Source organism: Mauremys reevesii, linkage group 1, assembly GCF_016161935.1.
Source record: "Mauremys reevesii isolate NIE-2019 linkage group 1, ASM1616193v1, whole genome shotgun sequence".
In the NCBI taxonomy this organism is placed as follows: domain Eukaryota; kingdom Metazoa; phylum Chordata; order Testudines; family Geoemydidae; genus Mauremys; species Mauremys reevesii.
In genome coordinates, this window is record NC_052623.1 from 210,619,736 (window position 1) to 210,637,725 (window position 17,990).

The 17,990-nt window shown below is 42.7% G+C and overlaps 1 protein-coding gene and 1 long non-coding RNA gene across 9 annotated transcripts in view; both read left to right on the forward strand.

Moving 5' to 3' along the window:
- Positions 1-17,990, forward strand: part of STXBP5L (syntaxin binding protein 5 like) — a 412,558-nt gene that overhangs the window by 29,311 nt on the left and 365,257 nt on the right. The window lies entirely within an intron of this gene.
- On the forward strand, positions 14-16,213 carry LOC120403516. Its single transcript, XR_005597558.1, has 3 exons — positions 14-39; positions 15,026-15,137; positions 15,926-16,213. It is a non-coding gene; the product is annotated as an uncharacterized LOC120403516 (long non-coding RNA).

Here is a 17,990-nt window from a genome sequence, read left to right on the forward strand (position 1 = left end):
TGTAGTGACATGAATCAGCTTTATTCCACAAACACTCAGGTAAGATACATTTTATAACATTACATTCTGTTATGTGTTACTTTACTGTTTAGACTGGAAAAATTATCTTAAAAAAGTTGTAGTTTTTTTTGGCTGTTCTGGAATTAATATTGGCTTACTAATGTGACTAAGGATGATATTTCACACATGAATTACTGGCTTATGAATAACACTGGCTAATACATAGTTAATTTTTATGCTCAGTATGTGAAAGTGGAGGGATTAAAAACCAGTAGGTTAGGTTCCAAACAAGAATACATATGGAGGAAATTCTTTTAGATATTTTCATTCTTCGTGAGTTTCTTCAAAAGTGAATATCCATTTATAAAATTGGGTATTGTTACAATAATATTTTGCCTTGACGTTTTGATGTTTATAATTTAATATGCATAACTCCTAAACTCTCAGTCTTGAGCCTAGGATACTTTTGGAACTCATTTTAAAAAAAGATTAGGATGACCATGAGCCTCATTGGGAGGGAAAGAGAAAGAACTGCAGATCTCTTTTTAATATAAATTTAATTTTGCAAAATGTTCAGATAACATATTGATGAGTGTGGTAGAAATGTTGCGCTACCGATAGATAAAATTAGCCAATGTGTCAACATAGGGAAAAATGCAATACAAAAGAAATGAAAATTCAAACATGGTCTGATTTTTGAGAATCTAAAAAGCACATTTCAATGTTCTGAATTACAGGATGTTCCTCTGAACACATTTCTCAATTTCTCAAGGCCCAAAAGTTCCACCAAACTGGGATATATGTCAATAAAGGAGAGACAAGAAAAAAGTGCAAGAGAGTTAAAATGTTATGGGTTTGATGTATTTAATAGAAGGAATTTTTTGTTTTGTTTTTGTAACCTCTGTTTACAGGTTCAGCACTTCTGCTGTAAATAATTGGCAATAAGTGAGAACATGAGTGCCCTGGTCCTATGAACTCTAACACATAAGCGTAACTACAATCTAAGAGGATTTCGGTTTTAAGCTTCTCAATACTTGTGCACATTATATACTCCTATAAATCCCAGGTTTAAAATGGAAAGATATTGTATGAAATATGGTCAGTTTACTCTATACAGATTCTTCTACTCTCCCCATCACCATGGTGCCTATGAGTCTAGTGACAGCAGAGGCAAGGTGCAAATAAAGTGAAAACTGTTTATTTGGAAACTCAGCCAGTGTCTCACGTAACACATTTAGCAACCAGGACTTTGATTCCTTACATCTTAGAGTGCTCTTGTGCTCAATAAATTTTATCCTCAAAGGCCTTGATGTTTTTCCAATATAAGCCTTCCATGAGGACACTAAACCAGTTATACCACAGAGTCTGTGCTGTTGGTGAGTCTGCTCTTAATATAACATTATTTACCTCAGTGAGGTAGATAGAATATATCCCATTGAACACATGCGTTTCTGGCATGGAAAATCTCTGCATGTTCTGTACTTCTGACAGACCACAGCTCAAATGGTCAGATTGTACCCTGCTATGGAAGGGGACTAGAACTTACCTCTGGAAGTTTCATTCACACTGTCGCCTCAGAGCACTGATTCCTTGGCCCTCCTCTTCCCCCCACCCCAGCAGCCAGGCTCTTGTAGGAGCTGTGCTGCTATTGGCCAGGTACCCTATGGCTACATAACATTCCTGCTCTAAGGAAAGTGCAGGTGCAGAGCCCAAGTTAATACTTCTTTCAAGCAGTGGTGTAGCTAGGAGTGGAAATTTGTGTGGGTGGGCAGACTGCCAGCTCAGTGTCTCCCCCAACACCACACCCTCTTCCTAGCCCTGGTGCCCCCAGAAATGGCTTCACCTGCCGAGCTGATAATGCACATGGAGCGAGGACACTACCCTCATGCTCCAGTGTGGGTAGCTGCTGGGCTAAAAAAAGTTCCCCCCCTTTGGGCTGAAATTCCCCACATTCCTTAAGGCAGAGATGGAGGATAATAGGCAATGATCCCCTTCTTCAGTTGAGCAGAGTCCGAAGGCTACACCCACTCTCCCCCCGCCCCAGGATACCCAGCCAGGGAATCATAGAATATCAGGGTTGGAAGGGACCTCAGGAGTCCAACCCCCTGCTCAAAGCAGAACCAATTCCCAACTAAATCATCCCAGCCAGGGCTTTGTCAAGCCCGACCTTAAAAACCTCTAAGGAAGGAGATTCCACCACCTCCCTAGATAACCCATTCTAGTGCTTCACCACCCTCCTAGTGAAAAAGTTTTTCCTAATATCCAACCTAAACCTCCCCCACTGCAACTTGAGACCATTACTCCTTGTTCTGTCATCTGCTACCACTGAGAACCAGAACTGGATCCATCCTCTTTGGAACCCCGACTTCAGGTAGTTGAAAGCAGCTATCAAATCCCCCCTCATTCTTCTCTTCTGCAGACTAAACAATCCCAGTTCCCTCAGCCTCTCCTCATAGGTCATGTGCTCCAGCCCCCTAATCATTTTTGTTGCCCTCCGCTGGACTCTTTCCAATCTTTCCACATCCTTCTTGTAGTGTGGGGCCCAAAACTGGACACATTACTCCAGATGAGGCCTCAACAATGTTGAGTAGAGGGGAATGATCACGTCCCTCGATCTGCTGGCAATGCCCCTACTTACACAGCCCAAAATGCCATTGGCCTTCTTGGCAACAAGGGCACACTGTCGACTCATATCCAGCTTCTCGTCCACTGTAACCCCTAGGTCCTTTTCTGCAGAACTGCTGCCTAGCCACTTGGTCCCTAGTCTGTAGCAGTGCATGGGATTCTTCTGTTCTAAGTGCAGGACTCTGCACTTGTCCTTGTTGAACCTCATCAGGTTTCTTTTGGCCCAATCCTCTAATTTGTCTAGGTCCCTCTGTAGCGTATCCCTACCCTCCAGCGTAAACAGGTTCCCTGAGCCTAGCCATCTTGGGAAGAGAGAGTTTAACCAGAGAGGGGAGGGAAAACTGGGGTTGGGGGGCTGGATGGGGGAGGGCAAAGGCCAAGGGCCAGAATGGGGGGGAAGAGGGAGGACCCAGGGGGGTACAGGACGTGGGTGAGGCAGCAGAACTGGGGGGCATAGCAGAGCCTGGAGCTTGTGGCACCGGGATGGGACTGGGGTGCAGAAGGGATTGGGGGGTGCAGGAGGGATCTGGGGCCCTGGGGAGGGGGGCAGGAGGGATCGGGGGGCTTGTGTCCCCCCACCCCTTCCAGCCGGCTCTTACAACTCAGCAGGCACCAGAAGAGGAGGCTGCCCAGTGTGCACAAGCTAGAGTTCTGCCCACCCCTCTCAACTCCGGCTCAGTATCCGTCTGCCCGGCCAGCTGCATCCCTCTGTCCTGCTGGTGCCACTGTGTCTGTGTGACCTGCACTGCTGCAGCAGTCTCTAGCGCCCTGCCCATGCCCAGCCCAGTCATGTGCCTAGGCGCCCGGACTGGCTTTGGTCTAGCCCCAGCACTGGCCCCACCTAGACCTGCCCCCACAAGGCACCCCCCCACACACCTGGTTTGACTCCCTCCCTCCCAGCCTGTGGATTGAGATGGCTCCAGCCCTGCCCGCACTCTCTTCTGGATTTCAGGTGCCTGAGTGATGCTCCGGGCCACTGTGGCAGCACTACACCTCTGCTCAGATTTGGGTGGACCTGGATGCTAAGTGGTGGGCTGCAGCTGATTTAGCCCCACCCATGGCTATGCCCCTGCTTTCAAGTAGCATTAAATTAAGCCTGGATATCCTCTATCACAAGAGGGGAAGATTTTGTGGAGAAGAGCTGTGCCTCCATCCTTACTCAACCCCGCAATTATCTGTGGAGGGGCTTTCAAAGGAAGGAGGGGAACAATGCTGCTGAAGTGGCACTTCTTTCTATACCTTCCAGACCAATCTGATAGCTTAGAGTCCCCTCCATTCATGGAAAATTTAATAATAATTCTATTATCTGAATCAATCAGTAGCATCACCCAAGTTTCTCTATCTATGTGTAATTAGAGAGAGAATAGTATACTGTTATTCATTTCTAAATCTCTTGTTCCTAATATTCCTCTGACATGAATATGCCTAATATTCCTATGACAGCTATTGAATGTGAGGCTAGATGTATTAAATTAATGCCATTTTTAAATTATGGGAATACTAGAGGAGTACTAGAGCATCTGAATTTTTTAAAAAGCATGTTCATTTTCTCCTCTTACAGTGTGCACATGATTAGTCATTTTAAGCCAAATTTATTACACTCATTTATTTCTGGGCTAAGACCTGTTATGCTAACGTCAACATTTAAAAAACTGATTTATTGTTACCTTTCTGAAAATTGAATTTATAATAGAGAGACTTTTAAAATATCAAAAAACTGAGCAGGTTTTAATGACTTTCTATCTTACATAGTCTTCTGCGTAAAGTGCTTGTAGGGGATCAGCACGTAGTGTCCTGAAACTGATTAGTGTTAGATAATAATAGAATGGAGGAATTACTTCAATATACCTTGCTGTTGCTTTTGTAGTCTCCGCTGTTGGTGTCATTGAACAGTCCAGGTTATGGTACAAGGAGGACAATTTGGCCATCATGAAGGAAATTAATTCAATACCAGCCTCTGACTAGACTGGATTATTGATTATTTATATTGTTGTATCTCCCAGAAGACCCAATTAAGATCAGGATCCTGTTGTGTTAGACAACACAAACACATAGGAAGACAGAGTTACTCTCCAAAATGCTTACGGGGTCATGGAATGAATCTGCCTTTGACCAATGCAAATCATGTGGTGGCAATATTTCTTTTGTTTCCAGCAAAGAAACTATTCTGTAGCCCTAAACTCTTAAAGGTAGATCCAAAAAAAGGACACAAGCCAGAACAAGACGCTAGAGTACATGATTTCTCTGTGATATTAATTAGGGACCTAGGTAGAAATTAGACATACATATGGAGGAGGTAAATTGTTCTTGTCTCAGTATTTCCTATGGAAAATGCAAAGAGTGTGGTAGAATTGAGAAGAATAAGTAGTTCCTTATGTCCTTAGTGATACCAAAGTTGTTGATACCTTGTGTTTTATGACATTATTAAGTATTAGTCATTTAAATTTGTTCACATGGACTCTAGCCCATTAATTCCAGAATATCTTTCAGGAACAAAGGGGTTGGGAATGAAAACCAGTAGCTTCTGGCAGGAGGAGAACTGGATGAGTAGGCAGGAGAAAACAGAAGAACTGGATATGATGGGCCCATCTACTGAAGATGGAGAGAGCTTTGTGCAAATATGGATTAAATGAAAGGAAAATCAGGGACAATAACTTTAGGTCCATATTCCAATCTGAAAAAGTACACAATGGCTTGGTTTCTTATCAAAGTTCAAAAATACGTTTCTTAATCATATCTTTTTTTAATTCTATACTTCCCAAAATATTTGTTATCCTAATGGGGACTTAATAGCAATCATTGTAGTTACGTTAGCAAAATAATTATCTTTCTAGCTACCTATTTTAAAATGCCCATATCTTTTCAAGTGACATTTTTTGTGTGTGCTTCACTAGACTGTGGTGCCTGTCTCACACATTGATTTAAATCTCTGTGCTTAGTTATACAATGTGCAAAATAAGGATATTAATACTTACCCATCTTTGTAAAGCATTTTGAGAGCTACAGATAAGAAGTGTTATATAACTGCAAAGCATTGTTAGGCTCGTTATACAAAGAAAGGTTGAATAACGTAGCTGAGTGACAGTGAAAGATAGTGGGTTAGACCTCAGATGAAAGATTTGGGTTTGAGTCTTTGACAATTATTTGCTGTCTGACCTTGACCTTCTTGTATTGTCCACTTGTAAAATGGAGATATTAATACTTGTCCTACAGGATTAATTAATGTGAGGGTTAATTGGGACTGTTTGTACAGCTCTTTTGGAAAAAAAAAAAGGCTCCATATAAGTAATTATCATCTACTGTACCTCCAATAGTATGGAGGAACAGTGAGCACTGTATAGAGTAGAACAAATAGTGCCTCCTCTGTTTTAGATGATATAATTTGGTGGTTAGGGCAATCACCAGGGAGATGGGAGACCCAGGGTCCAGTCTCCTTGCTCCAATGATTAGCGTGCTGGCTTTTGTGGATCACATTCTTAGGTGCCTCTCTCTCCATATTCATTGACTACAGAGCCAAGGCACCTAATTCAGGCTTTGTGGAATGCAGTGTTGTTCCAGAGATTTTCTAGGTGCATGAAAGTTAGGTATGTTGCAAAGCTCAACATTGCAATGCCAAAGTCCCTTTGTGGGTGCTGGCCTTAGTAAACAATTCTGTTGATGCACAAGAATCACAGAAGATTAGGGTTGGAAGAGACTTTAGGATGTCATTTAGTCCAACCCCCTGCTCAAGGCAGGAAAGAGGAGAGCGAGAGATCAAGCTCATTCTCTCTTAGCTCTATTTGCTACCATGAATAAAACACATAATAGTGTATTTATGACACTGAAGTTAGGAGCGGTGTCTCTGAATGCTCACAAGGAACAGATTTGTTCATTTTCAGCAATAAGGTGACAGGCTGAACTTTAGTAGGCCATTGGTGCACACTTCAATTGTGTTTCAACCACCCAAGCAGGCATTGGAGTGAAACTCGTCAATTTATTTATTGTTTCTTTCTTTTTTAAAATCACTTTGAAATGAAATTGTCAATATACAAGGATGAAAAAATATACAAGATATTGCAAGATTTAAGAATAGATTTACTCACACAAATCGGATTAAAACCAGAGAGTCAATTTTCATTTTCATCTGCATTTTCACAAGGCCTGTTATGAATATAGCTATGTGCACACACATAGTTGATTTGTACATATATTGATTTTGTGCTTTTTCATACATATAACTGAACTCACCTACTGTTGAAAATCTGGCCAAAAGTGTCCATTCACTCTTTTTAAGTAAATGTGTTAAACTCTGCTTTCAGTTAAACAGAACCATCTCATGTCACTATCAACTGGAGTTTATCCATGTAAGTGACAGCAAAATTTGGCCTTACATTTGTAATTAAAACCTCCTCTTCAGGGAAAAATGCTTCATATATATCTTGAAATATCATGTAATAAGGTGGCAAACAGTATTGGCAGCATTTTAAGCAATGACGACAACTACATTTAGAATCTGTGTAGGTGAAATAAATTCTTCTTTGAGTGCTTGTCCATATGAGTATTTCATTCTAGGATGTGCATGTGACTGAAACTGGAGTTTTTGCTAGCCGTGTTAATTCAGTCTGCATATGTACCCTTACTGTCCTTATGCCATGTACCAAGGTTATGAAGGGCAGTGTTGATAAATTGTGTAGTCAGTTGCTTGACCACACTTTGGTTTGTTATGAAATATACTGAAGAGACCAAATAACCAAAGTCAGTCGTGTTTACTACTATGAGCCAGTAATAATATAGCATAGGAAAACGGTTCTACAAAAATGATTACAGGTCTAGAAGACATGACCTATGAGGGAAGATTGAAAAAATTGGGTTTGTTTAGTCTGGAGAAGAGAAGACTGAGAGGGGACATGGTAACAGCTTTCAAGTACATACAAGGTTGTTACAAGGAGGAAGGAGAAAAATGGTGCTTCTTAATGTCTGAGGATAGGACAAGAAGCAATGGGCTTAAATTGCAGCAAGGATGGTTTAGGTTGGACAGAGTGGTTAAGCACTGGAATAAATTGCCTAGGGAGGTTGTGGAATCTTCATCGTTGGGAATTTTTAAGAGCAGGTTGGACAAATGCCTGTCAGAGATGGGCTAGATCAGGGATCAGCAACCTTTGGCATGCGTCCATGGGTTTGGCCGATTGCGGCTCCCACTGGCCGCGGTTCGCTGTCCCAGGCCAATAGGGGCTGTGGGAAGCAGCGTGGGCCGAGGGATGTGCTGGCCACCACTTCCCGCAGCCCCCATTGGCCTGCAGCGGCGAACCACGGCCAGTGGGAGCCACAATTGGCCGAACCTGTGGACATGGCAGGTAAACAAACTGGCCCGGCCTGCCACGCAGCTTATCCTGGCATGCCGTGTGCCAGAGGTTGCCGATCCCTGGTCTAGATAATACTTAGTTCTGCCTTGAGTGCAGAGGACTGGGCTAGATGACCTCCTGAAATCCCTTCCAGTTCTATGATACCAGTCTCCATGAAGCCATCTCATGCAGTGTTGTTATATTCACCTTACACAGAAGTTGTGCTCCCAAAGTTACACCCCATAATCCATCTTTTTGTACCCAGTCTGTTTACAAATACAAGGTACTTAGAAGAAAGAAAAAAGAAAAAAAAAAAAAAGAAAACAAAAAAAACAAAAATGGCAAAAAAAAAATAAAAAAAATAAATGTAAAAAAAAAACATTAAAAAAAATAAAAAAAAAAATATACAACATGATGGGGGCTAAATGAGCTAAAATTGAGTCAAAAAAAGATCTTGGAGTTATTGTGGATAGTTTCTCTGAAGAGATGTCCATGAGTGTGCAGAGTGCAGAAAAAAAAAAAAAGCAAACAGGATGTTAGGAAAAAGGAAAAGGGAAGAAGAGAATAATATAATAATATTATATAAATATATATATATATAAATCTCACACACACAGTACATGTAGTGTGGTCTCCTCACCTCAAAAAAGAAAAAAAAAAAACTAAAAAAAAGAAGAAAAGAAAAAAAAAAAAAAAAAATTAGAAGGGGTTAAGAGGAGAGAAATAAGAGGAAAGAAGAGACTCTTCAAAAGAGAGAAGGAGAAAAGGAGAAGATAGGGGGGACATGAGGAGGTATATGAAAATGAAATGTGAGAGTGAAAAAAAGAAAAGAAAAAGTTATTTTACTTATACACATACATAATACAAGAAAGAGAATTAACAAAATAAAATAAAAAAAATAAAAAAAAAAACTTCTTCTTTCTTCTTCTTCACTTACGCTACAGAAAACTACCTCCTGAGGAGGAGAGAGGAAGGAGTATAGACTATTATAAAAATAAAAATGGAAGGGATATTCATGCTATGGCTATGTCCATATGGCTATTAGCCAGGCCATGATGGGTAAGAATGTCCCTAGCCTCTGTCAGTCAGAGGAGATGGATGGGAGGAGAGGAGAGATTTGATCATTGCCTGTTAGGTTCACTCCCTCAGGGGCACCTGGCATTGGCCACTGTCGGTAGACAGATACTGGGCTAGATGGACCTTTGGTCTGACCCGGTACGGCCTTTCTTATGTTCTTATGTTCTTTGTACATCAGCTGAAACTACATTTAACCAATCCATTTTCTACCTTGTTTTTCTGGTACTATGGTGTACTGCGTAGCTCTTTGTTCTGAAAACATGCATTCCAAATACCAATGGGCATGACGGCACCTCCTGGGTTTGTACTAGGGTAGAGAAATCATATGTCTTGTCCTTCCTTTCGGACATTCCAGTATAGGCCTGCGAGAATAACCTGTTGCTATGGTAAAATAATCAAATGTCCTGATCTTGACAATTTTGCTATGTGCTTAAGTCAAAGCTAGCTTCAACTAATGCAAGGCATTAGGGTATACTTAGCATAGGAGAACTGGATTATAGTAAAGGGATGGGCCAATGTAGGCTATATAACTACTATAATATTTGTGCTTAATACATACTATTATACATTTGATGCAGATAATTCCTGTTAATATGATATATTATGCTAAGTGGCATATATTGGTCAACAGTGGTGTGGGACCAATCACCTCTCCAGTTCCTTCTCACCACTCTTGGTTTGAGACCTAGCCCTTCAGGATCTGCACTCCTTTAGCTTATCTTTGATAGGCATTTCTGCAAATAGTATACAGTAAAAGCTATGTTATCCGGCCCTGTAGCAACCAGAAAGCTCTATAAACCAGCATTTCTAATCTTCATAGAAAGTCTGGTTTATAGTCCGGTTGGTGCGGGGCTACCAGGCTCCCTATGTGGCTGCCCCAGGCAGAGGAATGGCCATGAGGGATTTGGCGTGCAGGGTGTGTGGGGGGAGGGGCAGGAGGTTAGAAGCATGGGGGGAGGTGTGGGGCATGGGGTTTGGGAGGGAGTTTGGGTGCGGGAGGGAGTGCAGGGTGGCAGATCTGGGGGGCGCTCCCCTCACGTGGCTCCCCACAAGTCGTGACCAGTCCCTGCAGCCCATAGGTGGAGGCATGGCTGGGTGGTACTACATGCTGCCCCTGCCCCAGCACTGGCTCCGCAGCTTCCATTGGCTGGGAACTATGGTCAATGGGAGCTGCGGGGGTGATGCCGGTGGATGGGGGCAGCGTGCACAGAGCCGCCTAGCCGTGCTTCTACCGAGGGGCCACCGGAACTGGTCACTGCTTGCAGAGAGCTGCTCGAGGTGAGTGCTCCCTGGATCCAGCACCCTGTACCCCCTCCTGCACCTGACCTCCCCCCCCCCTTAGTTAACTGGAAATTTTTACTTACTGGCACCCCCTATTCCTCCAACATGTCATACAAAAAGCTTTTACTGTATATAGTTTTAGTGTAGTTGTTGATATAGTTATTGTCCACTGGCACTTGTTTTTCCTCATATATAGAGTACGTAATTTAAATATAGTGGGTGGCCAAAGAGGGTGGAGAGGCATCTTCATAGTGGAAACCATTTACACTTTGGCTGAGAAATAATGTTTCATAGTAGCACTATAACACCATATCTTGTTATTTTATAAATCTAAATATACAAGAAATAGGGCTGTCAAGCGATTAAAAAATAATCGTGATAAAAATATATTTTTAAACAATATTTTGTTAATAATCGAATACCATTTATTTAAATATTTTTAGATATTTTCTACATTTTCAAATATATTTATTTCAATTACAACACTGAATACAAAGTGTACAGTGCTTACTTTATATTTAGTTTTGATTATAAGTATTTGCACTGTAAAAAAAACAAACAAAAGAAATTGTATTTTTCATTTCACCTCATACAAGTACTGTAGTGCAATCTCTTTATCATGACGGTTGAACTTACAAATGTAGAATTATTTACAAAAATAACTGCATTCAAAAATAAAACAATGTAAAACTTTAGAGACTACAACTCCACTCAGTCCTACTGCAGCCAATTGCTCAGACTAACAAGTTTAGTTAAAATTTGCAGGAGGTAATGCTGCCTGCTTCTTGTTTTCAGTGTCATCTGAAAGTCAGAACAGGCGTTCACATGCCACTGTTGTAGCCAGTGTTGCAAGATATTTACATGCTCCATGTGCTAAAGATTCATATGTCTCTCCATGCTTCAACCACCATTCCAGAGGACAAGTGTCCATTCTGATTATGGGTTCTGCTTGATAATGCTCCAAAGCAGAGCAGACCGATGCATGTTCATTTTTATCATCTTAATCAGATGCCACCAGGAAAGGTTGATTTTCTTTTTTGGTGGTTCGGGTTCTGTAGTTTCCACATCTGAATGTTGCTCTTTTAAGACTTCTGAAAACATGCTCCACACCTCATCCCTCTCAGATTTTGGACGGCACTTCAGATTCTTAAACCTTGGGTCGAGTGCTGTAGCTATTTTTAGAGATCCCAAATTGGTACCTTATTTGCGTTTTGTAAACTCTGCTTTGAAAAGTGTTCTTAAAATGAACATGTGCTGGGTCATCATCCGAGACTGCTTGAACATGAAATATATGGCAGAATGCAGGTAAAACAGAACAGAAGACATACAATTCTTCCCCAAGGAGTTCAGTCACAAATTTAATTAATGCATTATTTTTTTAATGAGCGTCATCAACATGGAAGAATGCCCTCTGGAATGATGGCCAAAGCATGAAGGGGCATACGAACGTTTAGTGTATCTGGCATGTAAATACCTTGCAATGTTGGCCACAAAAGTGCGATGCAAACACTTGTTTTTGCTTTCAGGTTACCTTGTAAATAATAAGCAGGCAGCAATATCTCCCGTAAATGTAAATGAATTTGTTTGTCTGAGCGATTGGCTGAACAAGAAGTAGGACGACTGGACTTGTAGGCTCTAAATCAGGGGTGGGCAAACTTTTTGGCCCGAGGGCCACATCTGGGTGGGGAAATTGCATGCAGGGCCATGAATATAGGGATGGGGTGTAGGAGAGGGTGTGGGGTGCAGGAGGGGGCTCAAGGCAGGGGGTTGTGGTGCGGGGTGCAGGAGAGGTTCAGGGTGCAGGCTCCAGTCTGGCGCCACTTACCTTGACTTACCACTTACTGCTTACTGCCTGCCCTGGCCCTGCTCCGCTCCAGAAAGTAGCATGCACCACATCCCTGCGGCCCCTGGTGGGGAGGGGGCAGAGAGCTCTGTGCACTGTTCTTGCCTGTGGGTACCTCCCCCGAAGTGCCCATTGGCCGCGGTTCCCCGTTCCGGGCCAATGGGAGCTGCGGGGGGTGGTGCCTGCAGGAGAGGGCAGCGCGCAGAGCCCTCTGTTCCCCCCCTTCCCCCCAGGGATGTGGTGATGTCCGCTTCCAGGAGCGGCGCAGGGAGCCTGCCTTAGCCCCGCGGTACCAAGGAGGTGGCAATCCTGCAGGCTGGATCCAAAGCCCTGATGGGCTGGATCCAGCCTGCGGGCTGTAGTTTGCCCATCTGTGCTCTACAGTTTTACATTGTTTTGTTTTTGAGTGCAGTTATGTAACAAAAAAAAAAGTCTACATTCGTAAGTTACACTTTCACGATAAAGAGATTGCACTACAGTACTTGCATGAGGTGAATTGAAAAATACTATTCTTTTATAATTTTTATAGTGCAAATATTTGTAATAAAAATAATATAAACTGAGCATTGTACACTTTGTATTCTGTTGTAATAGAAATCAATATATTTGAAAATATAGAAAAACATCCAAAATATTTAATACATTTCAATTGGTATTCTATTGTTCAACAGTGCGATTAATCGCAATTAATTTTTTTAATAGCGATTAATTTTTTTGAGTTAATCGCATGAGTTAACTGTGATTAATCAACAGCCCTAATAAGAAATCATCAGCTAGGTAAATTAATCCTGCCTAGGGAGCAGGAAACTGCAAGTTTGAGTCAATCAAAGGATTGATTGGAACACTGCAAGTAACAGCTCCAGCACACCCAACAGCACTAAAACTTCTTACAGACTCCTCCCACCCCCTGATCAGCTACAACAACATAATATCAAAACAAGACAACAGCTTAGCACAAAGATAATGATAGAGTACCACTTATGGGCAAAGGTGTTGTCTATGCAATATTACAATATCATTGCATGGGATAAGGTGAGGGTTATTTTTCCATAGAACTTGTGGGTCACTGAGGTACAATGGAGGAACTTTACAGCCGCACTGCCTTCATTTCCAACCCTGCTTGCATAGATTGTCCCCACAGACTGATGTCAGAATCCCCTGCTAGTGCTGCAAGGTTGAATGAGGTACACCGGTGGGTCTCAACCTTTCCAGACTACTGTACCCCTTTTGGGAGTCTGATTTGTCTTGCGTACCCCAAGTTCCACCTCACTTAAAAACTACATGCTTACAAAATCAGACATAAAAATAAAAGTGTCACAGCACACTAAAAATTGCTTACTTTCTTATTTATACCATATAATTATAAAATAAATTAATTGTAATATAAATATTGTACTTAAATTTCAGTGTATAGTATATAGAGCAGTAGAAACAAGTCTTCTGTATGAAATTTTAGTTTGTACTGACTTTGCTAGTGTTTTTATGTAGCCTGTTGTAACACGAGACAAATAGCTAGATGAGTTGATGTACCCCCTGGAAGACCTCTTTGTACCCCTAGTGGAGAACCACTGAGGTAAACAATGTCACAGAGATTAACTGTCTTCCCTGGTTCCCCACCAGCTCCCTGACCCTTCCGCACATACGATTTGAAAGCCCATGGAAAGGCTCCCATGTGGTTAAGGGAAGAGAGGGAACAATGCTTTTGAGTTAGTACCTCCTGCTTCCACGTGCTCAGACCTACTGGGTGTTCCTCCATTTTTCATGCAGGGACCCCAATCTCTATGGCATCTGTAACATACAGTATATTGCAACTGCAGGCAATATTGTTGGGGACCATCATATTAAATTTATAAATGGTTTATGTATGATTGTATTCTACTCCAGGGGGAGGGTTATCATAGCTCCTCTAGGAACTAAAAACTGTGTGGGGGGGTGGGGGGGGGCAGAGAGAGAGAGAGAGACAGGGAGGAAGTTACCCCAGGATTGTAAACACCACCAGAGAAGCACCACCCCCTGAGGTGGTCTGTATATAGTGGTTCAGACTGGGTTTTCCAGAGACTAGGAGACAGACAGTGTTTTTGATATAAGTGAATGAGCTTGAGTTGACCCATGGACTTCCTTTTGATTCAACAAATTGACAGGACCTTTGGTCCTAGGGGGACCCAACCCTTGCTGAAGGGTTGGAAAGACTGACACCTACCAGAGTCCTATAGTGCAGGTGGGGATTAACTCTGGTAAGCTTTTAGTAATTTTGTAGGAACTTTCATTGTTTGTATATGGAATATATATTTTGTGATTTTTGTTGTTGGTGATTAAATCTTAAGAATAAATGTACTTTGCTGAGAAAAAGCTGTGTGGGAACTTGTAACTGCTGCCAATACTCTGATCATAGTCCTCAGAGAGAAAGCAACACATAGGTGCTGGTTGTTATCCCCAGCAAGCCAATCTGCCCATCACAATGTAAGGCAGGGACACGCAGCCTTAAAACCCCCCTTTCAAAAGGGAGTGGGAAAAGGGTCCCTGCCCAGAGACAGGCGATGGCTGGAGTCCTGAGACGTGGCTGGACATCCTGGAGTGGACCACAGAGGGAGGGATATAGGTGAAGCTACCCAGAAACTGTGACAGAACCCCACTCAGCATCATTTCCCGGTTTGATACACTGCCATTTACAGTATTATTACCCTTAAGCCAGCTTTCAGTCCACACAACAGTGCTTGTATACAATTCAATTTGACATAATGCTTTTCTCAAATCTAAGCATGTTCCATCTACTGTGCTCTCTTAATACGTTATTTCAGTAATCTTATCAAAAAGGAAGCATCTCTAGTTTGCTTAGCAAGAACAGCTTTTTATAACTCACGATTCCTTTATTCTCTAGGGGCCAAAGTCTATACTAAGATTGTGGCTTTTCTGTATATTTGGACACGAAAGTAGATTGAACTGGTGTGAAATTTCCTGTGCTTCCAACAATCTGACTCCGGTACCAGCAGGTACTACACTATTGCATTCAGTTAAAGGGACAACTTTAAAAACTCTACACCTCCTAGCAGTGCCAAGTCTCATGGAAACTCTCTCCCTTATATATAGACAGGCTACATAAATAGATTGCACTGAATTGGAGCCAAAGTACTGGTATCAACACTGCATTGAAAGCCATAGAATTAAGTGGTCATTACACCTGTATAAATTCTACTTTAAGGTTGCAGGTGTAACTCACATGCTTTTATACTATATCTTCCTTTATTTTTAAGCCCAAAGAGGGGGAGCAGGAAGGGATTAATTGGCATCATCTGTATTTCTGTCCATGTGCACATATTGTGAGTACTAGGATGGGTGGGCCTACGTCCACCCAAAACTAAAAGTCTGCCCCTTCAATTAAGGGGGAGGAACCAGTGGAGCCCAAGCCACAATTGAATCTTGGGGCACCAACTGAAAAACAGCAATGGGAGCGAAGGTCAAAGGTTAAAAATCAGGGGACTGGAAAGGGGCAATGAACAGAGAACCCCTGAGAGCACCCACTGCTTCTCAAAGGTGTCTAAGGAATCAGTGGACATCTCCCTGAAGAACTCTCCTTGGAGATGTGACTTAATGAGGGACCAGAAATGGGCCCCACAGTCACAGAGAATGTAAGATAAGGCAAGGGGAATCACTTCTATTTTTCTCTACCTAGGGATTTGACTGTTTACAGCTGTGGGATTTCCCCTTTGGCAAAGCAAAAGGAGGTTTGTCAGGTAGAGAAGACAAATGCCAGAGATTCTCCCCTTATCTTTTCCCCCAGCATTCTTGAGATGTTCCTGAACACCAGTCTCCACATCTGGATCCCTCTGCTCCTAGGAAATCCTCCACTAGCCAAAGACCTGCTGCCCTGCATCACTTTCCAACGAAGATATGATTATATCTGGGGGGAGATTACTCAGGTGTACGGAGGGGAACTACAGATGCTTCCCTGCTTTCACTGCTCATTACCTTCTTGTGGTTTGTGAGAGAGGAATATCACTGCTGAAAACCACAGAGGACTGTTAGAGGATATCAGGATGTCCACAGAGAGGGGAGACTGAGATCAAGAGCGCATCCTCCCCATTTCTTGAGGCCCTCTTAAGGTGTGTAGGAGGTCTGAATTTGCATCAGAGGTTCATTAGATCCTCCTGGAACCCATAGCCTTCTGGCTCCTAGCCCAGTGCACAGTCCACTCATCAGGAATGCCAAAGATTATTATGTAATAGAGAGTCTCTCCCTCTCTCTGTTTAGTATCCTCTTGTTGGAGGATAGAAACACAGGCCTGGTCTACACTGGGGGGCGGGGGGGATTGATCTAATATTCGCAACTTCAGCTACAAGAATAGCACAGCTGAAGTCGACGTATCTTGTATCAAATTAAAATTACTTACTTAACATCCTCACGGCGCTGGATCGATGGCCGTGGCTCCCCCGTCGACTTTGCTTCCGCCTCTCGCACTGCTGGAGTTCAGCAGTTGACGGGAGAGCGATTGGGGATCAATTTATCGCATCTACACTACATGCGATAAGTTGATCCCCGATAGATCAAGCACCACCCGCCAATCCGGCAGGTAGTGTAGACGTACCCACAGAGAGCTCCCAGTGGAAACAAAAGCCTTGCTACAAATGTGTGGCTGAGCTCCACACAACAGAAGGCACAAGACCAATACTGGTTCCATAGGTACTATTAGCTTTGTTATTCTTATTATATAGCTTCAAAGTGCGCTAGATGCTTTACAGACAAGGCTTTTCTGTGCCAAGGCACTTACCGTCTAAAAGACAATAGAAAGATTCAGAAATGGAATGAACTCCAACAATAGTTAGTTGTTGAATGGAGCAGTTAGTCTCGCTTTCTTATGAATGTATTTGTTTTTTGTTTCTGTCATTCTGTGCTCATTTCTATACTTCTTGCATTTGAGCTATACCATATTCCAATGCAGAAAATTAATTAATGTGAAGTTAAAGTTGCAGACACAGATTTCAGGTTTTAAGATTTCAGGTTTCAGTGCAGATTGCCTCTTAAAGATGTTTGCATTTAAAAAATCTCCAAACTGTAGATTTCTGCTAGTAGTATGCAGTGAAGTAAGTTTTGTGTCTCTACATTTTTTTAGGTTTTTTTTTTTTCCTGAAAAGGGAAAAAAAGTTGTAAGAAATTTGAAAATGTGCTTACCCACTGTACTTTAAGGAGGTCCTAAAAACAGGCCTCTCATCCAATTCACTTCAAATTTTATAGAAAAATTCTTCTTCATCCCCAGTTAACTACCAGTTTTGAGCCATATAACGTTTTATATCTGCACTGTAAAAAAGCTAAAAGAAATAGTATTTTTCAATTCAACTCATACAAGTCCACTTAGTCCTCCTACTTCTTGTTCAGCCAATCGCTAAGACAAACAAGTTTGTTTACATTTGTGGGATAATACCGCCTATTTCTTATTTATGTCACCTGAAAGTGAACATAAGTGTTCGCACTGCCCCTGCATAACCTGTGTGTCATGTACCCCCGCCCCCATCGCTCACTCCCCCATCCCTTGGGGACTCACCTGGCCGCTGCAGAGCCGGGCTGGGAGGAGCTGACATGGAACCTGCCTGCCCAGTTGGGGCACAGCAGGGCATGGCAGGGGTCAGTCTCCGGAGCAAGGGCCTGGGGTGGGGAAATAGAGGCACAGCAGAGTTGGGGGCAGTCCCTGGAGCAAGGGGCTGGGGTGTGGGGGGTTTCGGTCTCTGCCCTCTATCCAGCCTCCCCTGCTCCCTGCCCTCTCACCATGCTGCCTCGAGCACCGGTGGCTGGTGGCACTACAGCCACATCGCCCAAAGCACCAGGACAGGTAGCCGTGCCACCCGGCTGGA